Genomic DNA, 16,503 nt, shown 5'->3' on the forward strand with positions numbered 1-16,503 from the left:
TCACAGTTTTTAAAACAATTATACCTTATTTAAAAAAAAACAAAATACGTAGAGGGATCATGTTTTGCTTGTAAGCAAAAAATCTAGTTAGAAATGATTTTACACTGATTTAACTGTAAGATGTAACCTTTAGTGTAACCTATTCTACAGTCAACTTAAGGAAGACTTTTGACGTTTGCACACTCATGAAGTTCTGTAAACATTGACAGTTAAGTGTAGGAAACAAATGCCGTATTTTATTGTTGAGTCGCCGCAATAGTGACGTACCACCAGTTCAATATCGATCGACGATATCGACATTTTATTGAATATTGAAGTATATTGTGCGAGTTCATTTTCAGGAGTGCGCAATACGATTAATTAAAATTGACCGTCTATAATTTTAACGTTGAACTATTACGTATTATTTTTTAAAGTAGTATTAAAATTTGCCACTTACATTTTCATAAATCACACGATCATCATCAAACTCTTCTGTGTAGTTATCATTTCTGAAATTAAAAATAAACATAAATTATTTTTCCCACTCAACAAATTCACATAATGTTAAAAAAGTACATGCACGAAAATTAGAGCGCGTTCGAATGTTTAATAACTTGATGTGAATGGGTTAGTGAAATAACGTTTTCAAATAAAATATTCTAGTGTGCCTACTAACACAAACGAAATTTGTATGTTTACCTGGCCCCGTATCTAGCCGTAAAATGTTACCAATATAAAAAATAATTTTAGTTATTGTATTTTTCCATCTTTTTTGCTATCTTTCTGTTCGTATCGAGAGCGTCCTTGTAATCGCTCGGTAGATTAATACAGACGATCGTTAAGTATACCGTCTTGGTAATTGTCAAAAGTCATTTAAAAATCATGTTCAAGAAAACATTTCTTGCTTGAATTGGGATTTATTAGAGTTTAAAATTGCTTTGAAGTGGGCACTTTTTATCACAGAAGCCTATTTCAAATATAAATAAAAAATTGTTTTTAATTTTAATAAAGTAAGGAACGCGGACTAAATCTTTGGGGTCATTCATTGATTAATTTTGATCATATGATGTCGAGATGACAAGTAGGTAGAACATATCGAGGTAGATAAAGATAGTACAGAAGTTAGGTATCCCTCTCGATATGTTCAGATGAAAATAGTGTTCATAATTGAGGCCTAGGAAGTTTTTTGTTGTCAATTTAATTATTGTAGTCAGCATTACTTTACGGATTATTTAGCCCCTAACTTAATGTCTAAGAGTAATAATACGCCACCCGCTTATAACGTTGCCTACGGGACAAAAACTATTATATGATTATTAACTACGAAGTTAGCTACAGTTTACAGCAATACAACAGGCCGTATGTACATGTACTCAGATCGAGAATTTCAAGCGCAAACCGAAACCAACCGCTACACGTTCGTTGTTATTTTTTTTTAAAATTCTTTGCTTTCACGGTGAGAGCATTACGATGTCATACAGCATCTATTTGGGAGAGTATTTTATGATAAAATGTATGAATTTAGCAGAAAATTAGAAATAGTATGACAACAGTTTCATTAACACCACCATGAAAAAAATCGTGTTTATAGCATTTTAGCTGGGGTATTTCTGGTACCATTTTCAGGAACAAACGGTTTTTTTTTCGTCTTCAGGCTCGCAAAAGGTTAAATATACATATGTTTTGACTGAATATTCCATGTTAATTAGGATCTTGTCACGTTTTTATTATTGTTATAATTTTTAAATAAGCAAAAATTACGATGGAAACGGTATTATTGATTTAAACCCGCCAGATAAATGATTTAAAAAACGCATTTTTAAATGACACAAAAACAAGACGATTGGCCTGTGGGACAAACGGCACGTATAACGTCACCGCGCCATACGTGTTCGCAATTATTATCAGAAGCGCACTCGACGGGCATAACGTTAAGGTGACGTGAAGACAAATGCGAGCCGTTTTGTATATACTTGATAAGCCCGATTATTATTAGAATCTTAAAAATCCGCTTAATAATATTTAACACATTTTTAACGAAATTCCAGATTTGCAAAAGTACAGTATTACAGTGGATTTGAATCACCCCGTATTTACATGCTTTTATATCAAGAAGCCATCAACAATTTCACCCATGTCTCAGTAAGTCGTAAAAAAAATACAATAACCTCTATGAAAATATATCAAGTCTAAAAAGGAAGCCTTACTTCGTAGTTTGTTAGTTTAATTTCCTTGAATCATCAGTGCATGCGAACTTAACGAGGTGCCATCTTCGCATTGTCAAGAACGACGGATGTCATAGGTACGACAGGTGATTACAAATTTAGAACACGATTTCAATCATATCCGGAAAAATTAATGATTTTCCTGATATTAATTTCTTAGAAATGTAAGGATTCAGATACACCAAGGCTATACTATTTTATTTATTTATTTATTCATATTTTACTCTTACAAACTATGATTAATAATAAAAATAATGTGACCTCACTGGGGTGGGGTTACCCGTGCCAAAGACACTTAACAATATGCTTTTTTGAAATGTTTTTACATTAGAGAATAAACGAAGAAGATTAACAAATTACAACAGGGATGTAAAATACCTTCAAGTAGAGAATATGGAAGTTTAGGCATTTACAGGGCTTATGACCTGTCATTGGCTGGTTTAAGTGGCTGTTTTACACACAGTGTAACATTCACTATTTTGCTTATGTTTGAACATTCCCTTCTTGGAAGTATTCTCCATCCCTGTTGTAATTTGTTAATCTTAATGACTCCCGAGGGGGTGAAATCCAGTCTTTTGTCTACAACATTTGGACAAACTCTTATATTGTAAAGAAGACTAACTTAATAAACAGAGATAATTAACAAAATATTCAGTTTTAAAAACTAGGTAATATGTACATCTATATTATTTATATTACAAAACGCACAATGAAACTAACAAAAACCTAACATTAGCTATACACTTGTGGAGCGGTTGATTCAATATTGGTTTGGGCGAATAAAACAATCCATTTACTTCTACCTAGCTTTACTATCCATTTTTTATAGCCCTTTTAAACATTTTCTCGTTACTAATTGTTTTAATAGATAGTGGAAGTGGGTTATAGATTTTAATTGAATAATACTCAAAATCCCTTTGTCTTAAAGTGGTATTAGTTTGTATTTGTTTAAGTTGTCTTTGTGTTGAGGATCTAGTGATTATACTATTTGTTTGTAAATATAAAGTTTTTCTTAAACAAATCTATTTAGTTACAAATAAGTAATTATAAATTAAGTCCTGCCGAAATACCAGCAGGCAATTAGACAAATTATTATATCTTGCGATCAGAAGTTTAAAAATGAAAAAAAAAACATTTTTTACTTAAATTCATCATTATGTTTAGTACAAAAATATTTTTTTATTATAAAACTTAAACCATTATATCCTATTTTAACCCGGCGGCGTTTAGTTTGGACGTTTTCAAAGAGCAAGCTTACAACCAGCCAACACTTAGAACGTTGAGCTATCTTAATTTTATTCTTATTTTTACCAAATAATATCAAGACTGCTTTTTACACAAAAAACAATATTCGTAAATTATTGCTTGATAATATAGATCACAATAGTTTATTAAATAATTCAGGTGTTTACCAATTAAAATGCAATACTTGTCATTCAATTTACGTTGTAAGAACATCAATAAATTTTGATATTCGTGTTAAAGAACATATGAGGTGTCTTCACAAAAATAAATTCTCCGAATTCGCAAATCACCTAATCAATTTTAATCGTGATTTTAATAAAGAGACAGGCGTTAAAATCTTACATACGAACAATAAAGGGTTAAAAGTAAAAAATATGGAAATATTTCACATTAGGAAAGCTTTTAAAAATAATGTTCCTGTGATCAATAATCAAACCACCTTTTAATATAGCCCGTCATACGACGCTAAATTGTAATGGTCACCCTACACCTATTGAATTCACGCCCCCCACTTCATCACCTCCCAATTTTTCAAACTTTTTCTCCCACAACATAACATATTTTCATAACCATAACATAACAATGCATGTAAGGGTTGCTTATTAAATGCGTGTCGTGTTGGTTTTATATTTTTGTGCAACAACTATGGTGAAGGTGTATTAGATGTATTAGTGGGTTTTGCAGGTTAGTTTGATTGGTGTCCTGACGAAGAGATGGGTACGTCTTGAAACCGGCAGACATAGAAAAGTTGGTAATTGAGTACATAAAAATATTTCATAACATTTAGTAAAATGTTTGACCACAAAAATAATGCTTTAAATATCAATAATATCCTAATTCATTTAAAGAACCTAAAAAATCACTCGATGACTACACTAACCAGACAAGACAACAAGACTAGTTCTAATTTATTTTTATATATATTTCCAATGGATATAGTACATAGTAAAAAAAATAAAATGGCTATGCCATTCCGTTGTCCGAATGCCGGTATTTAATGAATAGCCTAGCCGCTCAGTTGGTGGCTGATTTATCTATTATTATTGTGGATAACTTATATAGCGCCATTTTCGTAATGTAATAAGCCTCAAGGGCGCTTTAAAAAGTGATGAAATAAAGAAATAAATTTAATTTCAACTGTTTTAATTTGTAATTTAAGAAAACAATGTACATTGTTATCAACAACAAGTGAGTTTTAAGTTTTTTTCGAAACATCACTTCACTCTTACAGTTTCGCACCTCTGCTGGGAGAGCATTCCATGCCGTAGGGCCTGCGACCGCAAATGCGCGTTCGCCGAATTTAGTGCGCTGTTTGCGTAGAGGTATAATAACTTTTCCTCTCGACGTAGATGTAGCTCATCTAAGCGTAAGACGTCAGCTAGTTTATCTGGAATGCAGAGTTCCCTCAGATATTCTGGAGCAGATTTGTGCAGTGACTTATACATTAGCCAACAGAGTTTGTATTCCACCCTCTGTGGAAAATGTAGCCCGTGTAATTCCCGAAGTAGTGGAGTGATATGACATAACTTAGAGATTATGTTTGGCGGTGACATATATACATGTATTACATGAATTAAAAACTTATTTTATTGAATATATGAATCCAGTGTGCCACAAATGAGGTTTTAATTCTTCTTTTTGTTCTACTGATTTTTTTGTTACGTGCTCGTTCTTGCCGTGTACCCTTTATTACGAGTAAAGACCAGTACACGACCAGTAAGTTAAGTAAACGCCTATCAAACCGGTACAATACCTACATAGTATCGTGATTTATACTTGTCATAAATACTTAAAGGTCAATCATCATCTTTAATGGTGAAGACTCCACTTAACTCTATCTCTTGACGCTTCGGAGGATGATAAATTGCGATTCTCTTTAATGGCTACGCGAATTTTGCAATGCGATTTGCAATGAAACTCTTGTAAAGAATTACGGTCACAACAAAGTAAGTACCTAATGAATATTATTATTCATTTTAAAACCACTTTGTTTACACATGCAAAGTTTTTTTTTGTTTAACTCTCCGGTGATGTGTAGCTAGTACACATTGCGTCTAATAACTATAATATCTTAATAAATATAATATATATTGGGTTTAGATTTTCAGCATTTATTTATTTATTTTATAAACATTTTTTGAATAAAAAACCCAATTTAATTGGATTATTTGATGGGTAATATGCAATTAGGCTCAACGTCTGAGGTGCGCGACCTGAGTATCATTTTTGATCAAAAATTATCCTTCTTTAGGCACATAAATAATATTACTAGTAAATCTCTAAGAATGTTAGGCTTTATGTTACGTGTGACTAAGGAATTAAAAAACATAGGCACTTTGAAGTTGATATATACTTTATTAGTGAGAAGCCAGTTAGAGTATAACTCTACAATATGGACTCCTTACTACAACTGTCACTAAAATTCTCTTGAAAGAGTCCAAAAATAATTCTTACAGTACATAAATTTTAAACATAGAATCAGTCATGAATTTTAAATTACGATTTTGTACTAAAACCATTATATTTATTAAAACTTAACGATAGAAGACAAATTATAGACCTTTTAAATTTATTCCAAATTGTAAATTCATTATGGGATTGCCCTGAACTATTATCTCTCATCAACTTCAGGGTGCCTCGAAGAATGACTAGACAGGTGCCACCGTTTTGTAGCAACAATTCACGGACAGTGTATACTTGTAATGCCGTATTAAACAAACTTCATGAACTCGGCAATAGTTATTCCCACGTATCTGATATATTTAGTGTAGGGTTTTGTTCCTATAGATATAGAACAAACCCTTTGAACTTTTTCAAAGATGGTGAATGGTAATTATTTTTATAAACTCGTGCAATTCATAATATATACAGTTTTTTGTTCACTTTGCCCAGCTGTATGAAACAGTACTTATGATTTTCTTGTTGTATTATTTTAGAATGTTTTATTATTTAATTTTGCTTTTTACATTTATTCTTGAATTGTTTAAACTTTCTACTGAATATGCTGTATAAATTTTAGGTTAATTTTAAAAATTTAAATCTTGTAAAATTTTTGGGTTAAAAGGAAATTTATGTTTTTAAAAAAAAAATATATATTAAGCCAAAAATGTTAGTATTATAAATTTTTATAAACGGCAGATGTGCCGTTTATTTTCATCACAATAAAGCTATTTTTTAGCTTATGCTGAATTTTAAAAATAAATTAAATTACTAATTAATATTAATTACTTACTAAACTCTGACTTAATTTCAGTCTTGAAATAAGTTTAAACAATCTTTTGACGTTTGTCAGGCAAAAAAGAAACCAACTTTTAAAACAACGTGTCCAAGTGTCTCACGCTATTTTGGAAACGGGTATTCTTTTGAGGAATTAATGAAAATGTCACCAGAGAATCCTGGAAAAATGGACTAAGGCGCCTGAAACATTATGCCTAATCCAGAATTATTTAGGAACAAAAAGCAGAAATTATGAAGCAAGTAAAAAGACCTTCTCGAATCTTCCGTGGCCATATTTTTCTGCGTAGTTGAACCAATTTAAGAAATTGAAATTTCAATTAATCTCATTTTAGTAATTATTTGTCATGACGCATTTTGTTTTCGAGTAGATTTTCGTGCTGTTGTCGCGTCGCGTCAGAGGTAAAAAGTACACAAAACATGTAAGATAATAAATTAATTAAAAACGTGCTTGTCGCAAAGCTCAATTGGAGAATAAATAAACCTTTTTTAATTAGTAGGTACAGTAAATAAAAATAATGACACTATTCTTCTGGATATTAACGTATTTTAACAATTACAATAGCAATTTTTTGCTGCTTATCAAATACTCTAAGAGCAATATTAATTTATTTTTAAGCCCCGATGTTCAGAATGCGTATATAAGACAATGAGGAAGTTGAGTGGTTTAAAAAAAAAATGGGGTCCCCGTTTCGATTCCCGACATGGTCGATCTAAAATATTTATTTAAAAGGGTGTTTTTACACAAAAAATTTTCATAATCCCTGAACAGGTACCTGAAGCGTAAGACGGATCATCTTACCTTCATGTTAGAAAAACGGTCAAGATAAGCAGCATTTGGTGTACTAATGCAGTGCCCTATTAGGTGCGGAAAGGGAATTGTAATGATGATTTTAAAAAAAAATTAAATAATATAATTTTACATTTTTAGAATTTAAAAAAAAATTCAAATGTTATATTTTTTACTAAAAGTAAAATCCCACCAAGCCACTTTCTGTAGTAATCTCTATGCTTTTTATCAGCTCTCTGCTTTTTAAAGTTTAGTGTTTTTGAATTTACATCGCGTGTGACGTCTCAAGTTCTCTTCCCCTTCTTCTCGATGAGTCCTGCTGATTTCAGTTGACTTACCGTAAACCGGAAATGTATCACAACTCTCTTTTCATTGGTTGATTCAGAACAACTAAAGACGTCATGCAAAGTAGTTCGTTTTGATGAAAATATTTTTTATTATATTTTTCTAACATTTTCAAGGAGCTGCGCCGTGCAATTTAATGCTCTTATTTTTACCGCGCGTAAAAATACATTTTTAATATCAAATTTCCCATAGGGGTGAACTTCCTCAATTTACTGTAATACACATTCGATAACAGCTCTCTTATCATAGGTTGATTCGGAAGAACTAGTAATGTCATGCAAAACTGCGGAATCCTTGGCAACGAAAAGGCTGACGAAAAGGCTCGGGAAGCTACACTTAAGAAGACAGCCCCCGATTTTGCCGATTTCCCGCTCAGCTTTGCCAAAAGGAAAATAAGAAGCAGAACCCTTCAAGTCTGGAACGATCGTTATTTGAGTGAACCTACCGGAAGTATAACTAAAATGTTTTTCCCTACCATTTTCCATGCCTATGATTTCAGGAGAATGCAGAATGCTGGCTACGAGCTCACCCAGATGCTTACGGGTCATGGTGGGTTTATGAGCTACCTGCATCGCTTCAAGCTCTCCGAAATCGACAGCTGCCCATGCGACGATGAAACTCCTCAAGATGTCCCTCACCTGTTGATGCATTGCCCCCTTTTCAGCTTTCAAAGACAACAGCTGGAGGCGCGATGCAGAAGCTTGGGTGAAGATCTATGCGACATCCCATCGGTTATAGGTAATAAAGAACTCACACGAGAGGTAGTATTATACATGATCAATATAGGGCAGGCTATTGGTAAAATAAACCAAAGTAGGGAAGAAAATGCCGAACACTCCTCTAGTGGAACGGAAGGCCTGTTGACTACTGCCAACAGGCCGGCTTCTCCTGAAAAGTTTTGAGTGGTTTCCTCTCCACATAAGCAAATGCTGAGAAGTTCCTGATTGGCCCACATTAGTATATCCCTCCTGATCCCAACAGTTTAGATAAATCAAAAGAAATTTAATTGCAGAAAAATCCACTTTTGAAATATAAACCTTGTATATTATAAGCAAGGTAAATAATAAAGCAACTCTCATTTATAAAAAAAAAAAAAAAATGTCATGCAAAGTACTATGACCCATGACTTTTACCCAAAGCGCCGAGTTGGTAGATAAACCAACTCATTTAAGTGCCTTTAAAATTTTCTTTCTTTTCAGACTTTAAATTAAATAGTAACAGTTTCAAGATAAACTAAATATATAAAAGAAGATTGTAATACAGTTTGACTGTTTTGATTTTTTTAAGTTCTATCTTTATATATATAATTCTTCTGTACGTGTGATGTCACTGAGCTTCATCTAAACGGCTTAACCGATTTACGTGTGATTTTTAGCGAAATGTAGATCTTTGTGCTGCGCGTGTTCGTAGACATCAAATTTTTCAATTGAAATTGTAAAAAAAAAGTTAGAAGCATAAATATTTTTTTCATCTAACTACCAGGGTTACATTAAACGAGAATGCATATAAAAAAATTGAGGGAAGATGTTTTTTTTGTGTTTAAAAAAAGGTTTTTTTTATTGTTTACAAACAACATTCGCTTTTTATGGATCCCAATCAGATTCTTTCCTTACATTCCTAATAATTTCTTAATATATATAAAATAATATGAGCTGACATGTATAAAGTGCGCCCCTGTTAGTGAGAAGAGCCGAGTTTGTAATTTGCAAAAAAAAAAAAAATTGAAAATGAATTATTTTTTGGTTTGGAATTCAACCAAAAACAAGTAACTAGGTACCTACTTATCAATGAAAAGTCTTTTTCCAAGCTAATGGCAGGCAAGTCAACGTTCGGGCAGGGCAACGTCTGTCGGGTCCGATAGTATTTTCATATATTTTTCTATTTTGTATTAATTTTCTTTAGACATGTCCAATAAAAAAAAAGCTCTATTTTATATATAAAAAACAAAGAAAATGCTGTCTTCTTTAGAACAAGTATTGATTATACCTAGTGAGAATAGACAGTGCTTAATATGTTTGCTCATATTTTAATTTAGCTTATTTGTATATTGTTTACCTTCTTTACTGTTTTGCAAACATATAAAAATACTATATTTTACTCATAATAAACGCCGGTTTTTTCCGCACTGAACTGAAATAGAAAAAAAAAATCATTTTATGTGATAAATTTAGTTGTAATAATTTGATAAAAAAAGTAATATAAAGAGCAAGATGCTGGTTATCATTGTAGATGTACGAGTATATATGCAATTGTAAGTAAAAACAATAATACTACAAAGTTACTTAACAGAAAAACAGGGGAATCGCGACAATAAAGATTACGCACGTTTGACAAAGACGTCTCCTCTCGAATACTTAATCCATCTTAATTCCCGGACACATTTCAAGGGTTAACAACTTGCCGGCAATCTTAATTGCAAATCTAGCGGCTCTTAGGGCGGACATCTTGGAATTTAGCTAACTAATGAACATAACAGCGGGCAAAATGGCGTCCAAATATTTCAGAAAGATTCCTTTAACCTTTTTCCTTGTTGGATGGCCGCGCCCGTCCTATATACGCATTTGCAAGCCTTTGAAGTGCACGCAAAATATACAGTAACGTGAACATTAGCAATGCTTTATTTTTTAAAGATGGCAACACTGCTGGAAGACAATATACATAGAAAAATCAAAGAAAAATCATTTTCATGGAAAATTTTAGAAAATAAAAGAAATTTTTAAGCATACACGTTTTTGTGGATTTGTGAGGTATGTGAAACAATTTAAGACACATATTTGTTCGTAAAATTGGAAAGAGTTGGATTCAAGCGGTTGAGCAACCGATCTTTCAGCATGATTTATCACTATGCTATGTTTCCATGAAAATATTGAACAATTTCAAGAATAAGGTGTAAGACATTTCCAGACGTATAATGGTCTACGACAGGCTGATGCGCTAGCATATCTCCTGTTCAATATAGCCTTAAAAAAGTAATTAGGTACTCAAAAATAGAAACCAGGGGCAATATCTTCTTTAATTCAGTTTAGCTACTCGCCTACGCGGACGATATCGACATCATCGGAAGATCTCTCCAAGCCACCCACGAAGCGTTCATAGCGCTTGAACTAAGTGCAAGGAAAATGGGACCCTCCATTAATGAGGACAAAAAAAAATTGATGATTGCCTCCTAAACCCACGGCATAATCCAAACCCTCACAGTGGAAAACTACAAATTTGAGGTGATTAAGTCCTTTACCTACCTAGGTACAAAACTTTTATTAAACCAACCTGATATACGCCTCTGAAACCTGGGTTATGACAACGAATATTGAGGGAACCATTACAGTTTTCGATAGAAGAATCCTCAGAGTTATCTGTGGCTCTGTGAGAAAAAACATTTATTGGCGTCGTCGCTACAATAGAGAGCTTTACGATTTACACAGCGCCCGATGTAATCAACTCCATCAAGGGGGGACGCTTGAGGTGGGCTGGCCATATAATTAGAATGGACAACGAAAACCCCATAAAACGCCTAATTCTCTTTGTGCTACAAGGACGACGAAGACCAAGAAGGCCCAACATGCGATGGATGGACTGCATCAGCGCAGATATGACAATGTTGGAAGTGAGGAACTGGACAGGAAGGGCAGCATACCGGCAAGAGTGGAGGAAACCTCTGGATTCAGCCAAGGCCCACCCAGGGCTGTCAAGCTTATGATAATGATGAATATATAATACTGTAAATACTCCGATCTTACCTACATTTAGTCTAATTGAAATAGTTGTTGGCCTACCGTCTTGTGAGCAAGTCACAAATTGTCACAAGTGTTACTCTGATAGATTTGAATCATCATAAATAGTACAGGGTATTGTTCCTATAGAACAAACTTAGAACTTTTTCAAAGATGGTGAATGGTAATTATATTTATTTATTTATAAATTTCATAATATATACAATTTTTAACACAGAAACAGCACTTTCGATTTTCTTGTTATATTACTTTGAAATATTTTCTTATTTAACTTGTTTTTACATTTATTCTTAAGTTGTAAAAAAATTTCGACTGAAAATGTTGTAAAATTTTTAGGTTATTTTTTTAAAAATAAGTATTCTTTAATTTTTGTGTTTAATTTTATATATAAATCTTGGGTAAAAGGAAATTTATGTATTTTTTTTTTAATACCAAGCCAAATATGTAAGTAATATAATTTTGTGTAAAAGGAAGATTTGCCGTTTATGTTAATAAAATAAAATAAATAAGTATCTGCATTTGGATAGTTTCGGACGTAGAGAAAATAAGTGTTCCATAAACTGCCTTAAACATACATTAAACATACATACGATACCGGTATCTGTACAATTTTGAATTGTGAAGTGTTTCACTAAAATAAAGGTATGCAGAAGAGGTAAACAGTGAGTACAATATTTTTATACAGTTTACTCCATTCTAATATATAGTACATATCTGTTATCAGTGTACAAAACCTAAAAGATAATGAGCTGAACAAACAAGGTGAATATTTAAGATTCGCCTAGAAACTTATCAGATCCTGCTTTAAATTTAAAATACAATAAAGTTAAGGTGATTTAAGTTATCATTCAGGAGTGGTGACATATAGCGGCTTAAATTTAAAAGGGCTACAAATCGAAAACCCCAAAATTCCGTTTTATTGTAAAAATTAGATAAAAATTGGTCATATTTTTTAACAAGAAAAAGACTACCATGGAATTTTGCATGATAAATGACCCAAATTGCACGACAATTAAATAGATACAGCTTTTGGAAAAACGCATCTAATGACATTAAAAACATATATGTAAAAAGTAAAATTATTTTTAAAAATGTAAAAATTCAAATTAAAAACGTTGATTGGCTTGACTGACTGGAAAAAGCCTGGTTTCGATTTATTTGACCATTCCAAATTTCGACGTAGTTATGCAAAAAGCGTCCAACCCTCGAAATGCTAAAACCTAGTAATGGCGGTTTCGATAGCATACTACGATATCTTTATGTGCTGAAAACGTTCAAGCTCCAAGTGCTATACTTTTTTTGCCAATTAAAGAAATTTCCAACCCACATCACAGCTATCACTGTTATATAAACTTTAAAAACGTCCAAGTGGTTTGACTGTTTTCTGCAACTCTTTTTTGTATTTATTTAAAATTTCTTTGATTGGCAAAAATGTATAGCACTTGGAACTTGGACGTTCGTTTTCAGCACATAAAGATATCGTAGTGTGCTATCGAAATCGGCATTAAACCCATTTATAGCATTTTGAGGGTTAGATGCTTTCTGCATAACTACATCCATTTAAGCAGCGATATATTATATTGAATAAGAGAAAAAAATATATTTATACAAGCAGTATTTCGCTTTAAGCTCTCAGAGATCGACAGCTGCCCATGCGACGATGAAACTTCTCAAGATGTCCCTCACCTGTTGATGCATTGCCCCTTTTTCAGCTTTCAAAGACAACAGCTGGAGGCGCGATGCAGAGGCCTGGGTGAAGATCTATGCGACATCCCATCGGCGATAGGTAATAAAGAACTCACACGAGAGGTAGTATCATACACGATAAATATAGCGCAGGAAATTGGTAAAATAAACCAAAGTAGAGAACAAAATGCCGAACACTCCTCGAGTGGAACGGAAGGCCTGTTGACTACCGCCATCAGGCCGGCTTCTCCTGAAGAGTTTAAGGTGGTTTCCTCTCCACGTTAGCAAATGCTGAGAAGTTCCTAATAAGCCCACATTAATATATCCCCACTGATCCCAATAGTTTAGATAAATTTTAAGATATTTAATTGCAGAAAAATCCACTTTTTGAAATATAAACCTTGTATATTATAAGCAAGGTAAATAATAAAGCAACTCCCATAATAAAACCAGTATTTCATTGATGTTTTTTAAAAATCTGCCTGTGTTCACATTGATTCACAGAATACTGTACTAACTTGGTTCATTTCCGCAGTAAATTCAATGGTTGATGCTCCTGTACTCGGAGACTTGTCTATGAATAAAATGGACGCGTGTCGTAAAGAGTATTACGCAATGAGCTAGGAAATAACTACGAAGAATCTTTGTACATCCTACGAGCTGGGACAGGACAATATTGTCGTACCTTGCTTGTGATATACAAGGTTTATATTTCAAAAAAATGATTTTTCGGCTATAATACTACTTTATTTTAGCTAAACTATTGAGATCAGAAAGGATATTCTAATGTGGGCCAATCAGGTACTTCTCAGCATTTGCTCATGTGGAGAAGAAACCACTTAAAACTCTTCAGGAGAAGCCGGCCTGCTGACAGTTGTCAACAGGCCTTCCATTCCACTAGAAGAGTGTTCGGCATTTTGTTCCCTACTTTGGTTAATTTTACCAATTGCCTGCACTATATTGATCATGTATGATACTACCTCTCGTGTGAGTTCTTTATTACCTATCACCGATGGGATGTCATAAAAATCTTCACCCAGACTTCTGCATCGCGCCTCCAGCTGTTGTCTCTAAAAACTGAAAAAGGGGCAATGCATCAACAGGTGAGGGACATCTTGAAGAGTTTCATCGTCGCATGGGCAGCTGTCGGTCTCAGAGAGCTTGAAGCAATGCAGGTAGCTCACGAACCCACCATGACCCGTGAAAATCTGGGTGAGCTCGTAGCCAGCTTTCTGCATTCTCCTGAAATCATAGACATCGAAAATTCTAAATTGTAACCTATTGTATTGTCCACATGTAAACGGACCTTAATTGAGAAAAAATATTTATTGGTTATTTTTCTTGCGTCTAACGGGAAATGAATTTAAAGGTATGCATGGTTAAAGTAAGTTAAGTTAAGTCAGACCAAAAACAAATAAACAATACAAAAATAATAAATAAACGAATGTTGAGATCCGTACATTATGTAAGGCTGAAATAAGCACTTTCGACAAAATCAAGAAAGGAGCTCTGCGTTAGTTTTGACATGTGGAGCGAATGGACGGCGTAAGAACACTTGAATAAATACTTGATGATGGACATGCAAGAAGTAGGAATGATCGGCGCGCGTGCAAGAGAAGATGTATGAATATAGAGTAAGCGAGATATGTATGCAAAGATAGAGTGATGTGGCGTTCTATTTTCTAGTTTTTAAAATAATAGTTTTTTTCAAATTAAAAATTAATAAAATAAAATGTTAAGAAAACACAAATAGTAAAAACATTATACTAGTTGTGGTTTATATTTCTTAAATTATTTACATTTTTGATTATTTATTTAACTGTATCTTCCAAATATTAATTTATACTATAGAAAAATTTATTTATTATAAACACATTTAACACTCTTCCATATTTTATTTCCTTCATTTGTTTGGGAAGCTTATTATAAATTTTTACTGTCATGTTTATGGGCCATCTTTCTATTAATGATTGTTTCGCCAATGGAATTTGTAACTTATTTTTATTTCTGGTGTTATAAAACTGACGTTTTTCTTATGTTCTAAAATATTCAGTTCTTGATTAAACAATAGAAATATAAATACCTGTCGCTGTTAATAAATTTAATCTAATAAACATTGGCGTAGGTACATGTTGCCAGGTGGTAATCAGCATTTACCATTTTAATTATGCACCGTTTTTGAATTTTAAAAACTTCCTGTACATTAGTAGAGGTTCCCCAAAAAAGTGGTTTACCAATGCTTAAAAGTTTGGTTTACCAATGCAGTGCCCTATGCACCACTGAGTGAGGAAAGATGATGATGATATCCTTAACAATTAATACCCAAAAACAAGAATTAGTATTTACTATCCCAGAAATAATTGACTATAATTATCGTCAGTTATTGGGTAGTTAATTATAATTAACACTGCCCAAAATGTTCCTCCTTTGTTCAAATTAGTTTTTGAAGTGTAATTTGAATTAAGTGTAATTACACATCTAGATCCACGTTTGAGTTACTTATGTGAATAAAATTAGTTTCATCCAACGTCATGACCTAACCATTTTACATAGACAGCCCGAACACCACAGAAACGGGGCATGAGTTTTCCTTCGAGCCGGTAATCTTAGGGAGACCAAGAGTCACTCGATCGGTAATGGAGGCGATCGAGATATACAAACATCACGAAAATATAAACAGAGATGATGGGATGCTTTTAAAATCATCCTGGTACCCAGTTATAGAGAAATCACTCAAAAGCGAAGACTGCAAAGTGCAACAGATTTCAAATTGACAAGAAGGCGATAAGACAATATTTCACAATTAAAAAAAAAAAAAAAAATGAAACCAACACAGTCATAGTAATAAACAATACTTAAATAGTTGCAATAAATAACAAGATCAATTATGGGTTTCATATGGGAACAAAAATATAAAAAAACACTACGTACAGTTCGCTAGGGGTGAAAGAATGTGGGATGGGAAAATAAAAAAATATGTACCTACAAGAAACTGAGAAATAGAAAATACATTTTTTTACCGCTGAGGAATAATGGTTTCCTGTTGCGCCTGTGTAGCATTTATGCAAGCTAAAATCAAAGGTAAATCTTGTTTTGCGGAAAACTGATAAAATATGGATTTTTTTCTTGTAAAAAAAACCGATTGTTTTTACTGTTGGTACATTCTAGTTTGTTTATTTATCATCTTATTAACAGTTTTTGAGAAATTTATAAACAAATATAATATTTAAATAATATTTTTTTTATAAATATTTTTATTTTATTT

General features: G+C 32.8%; 1 protein-coding gene across 2 annotated transcripts in view; it reads right to left on the reverse strand.

Annotated features, from left to right (window-relative positions):
* LOC148284470 (uncharacterized) overlaps nucleotides 1-16,503 on the reverse strand; it is a 341,832-nt gene that overhangs the window by 146,373 nt on the left and 178,956 nt on the right. For both annotated transcript variants that reach the window (XM_088239925.1, XM_088239931.1), the window contains one exon: nucleotides 440-491. The gene's annotated coding sequence lies outside the window, so the exon portion shown is untranslated. The remainder of the gene's footprint in view (nucleotides 1-439; nucleotides 492-16,503) is intronic.

Source organism: Micrasema longulum, unplaced genomic scaffold (assembly GCF_059751315.1).
Source record: "Micrasema longulum isolate JH-2025_06_02 unplaced genomic scaffold, ASM5975131v1 h1tg000117l, whole genome shotgun sequence".
Classification (NCBI taxonomy): domain Eukaryota; kingdom Metazoa; phylum Arthropoda; class Insecta; order Trichoptera; family Brachycentridae; genus Micrasema; species Micrasema longulum.